This window comes from Lissotriton vulgaris, chromosome 1_1, assembly GCF_964263255.1.
Source record: "Lissotriton vulgaris chromosome 1_1, aLisVul1.2, whole genome shotgun sequence".
In the NCBI taxonomy this organism is placed as follows: domain Eukaryota; kingdom Metazoa; phylum Chordata; class Amphibia; order Caudata; family Salamandridae; genus Lissotriton; species Lissotriton vulgaris.
In genome coordinates this window covers 1,369,070,610-1,369,071,764 of record NC_141685.1, presented here as the reverse complement: position 1 = coordinate 1,369,071,764, position 1,155 = coordinate 1,369,070,610, and the positions used below count along the sequence as shown (strand labels likewise).

At 39.2% G+C, this 1,155-nt stretch overlaps 1 non-coding gene across 1 annotated transcript; it reads left to right on the top strand.

Annotated features, from left to right (window-relative positions):
• Positions 1-563: 563 nt before the first annotated feature.
• Positions 564-645, top strand: TRNAS-AGA (transfer RNA serine (anticodon AGA)). The gene has a single exon. It is a non-coding gene; the product is annotated as a tRNA-Ser (tRNA).
• Positions 646-1,155: the final 510 nt, after the last annotated feature.

The following is a 1,155-nucleotide window of genomic DNA, read 5'->3' as shown; positions in this document are numbered from 1 at the left end:
TGATTAGTAGCGATAAAGTGATCAGAGTCCTAAGGCCAACAAAAAGATTCAGCAAAATGCGGAGGTGAAAAGCAATAAGGTGGGGTTGGGACCACCTTAAGAATGCAAGGTCTAACGAAAACGAACTAAGGATAACATGAGTAAAACGTCAGGTTTCTCTACAGCATTTGGTGAGACAAGTGGGCCTTCTTTTATCTTCCATAAATGCAATCTTTCCCGGACCCCTTTATTATATAGCTCTTCAAGGAAAAAATATAAAGCACTTACAAAGGAGCCTCAAATACTCAAAGATGGTAGACTTCTGTAATATGGGCCATATACTAAAAGCAGCACGAAAACAGAGTGCAATAGGGTCCAAAAAACTTGAGTGACCCATGAGAGTATGCATGCAAGCCTATGGTATTCCAAACTAGAGATATACGCATGCAATTTTTGTTTTTAGGAGAGAATGTGCCTGCTGAGAAAAACATTTTTTTTAAAAAGTCCATTGCAGAATATCAGGAATTTTCTGTGGGACACCTTGAAAACTTGCATACAGATTATGTGCACACGCCTTACAGTCAGTTGTTGTGGCCGAGTGGTTAAGGCGATGGACTAGAAATCCATTGGGGTCTCCCCGCGCAGGTTCGAATCCTGCCGACAACGAGAATCTTTTTAACATCGGCTACAATTTCAGAAGTTAACCTTTAGTATTTCTTCCATGTCAGTTTTATAAATAGGTGGCTTATTTTGGTGTCACTATTGCCATATCACATATTTATTATCGCTCCCCCTTTCATATCTTTGCTATAACTCTCGTCCTTCATTAGCGCTGGTGCAAACGCTTCAAATTATTATACCCTGGCTCTCTCGGTCATACCTGTGCATGCACTTGAAACTTACTTTACCAATAAAAGAAGCAAATAGAGAAATAAAATAAAAGTGCTAGCTGGATTAGGCAAACACACTTCATAAAACTGCATTTTCTTTTCTATTCTCCCCCGTGTTACAAGCTTAACTGCTCCCTGTGTAATTTCTCTTAACCTGCTGTTCCTGGAAGAGAATTTCATCTACAAGCTCTTTCTGTATTTTTTCCTAGTCTTTTCTTTCCCTTTTCTTAGATTTGTAACTGTTCCTTTACGTGCTCTATTTAGGCGCCATTAATCTCATTTGAGC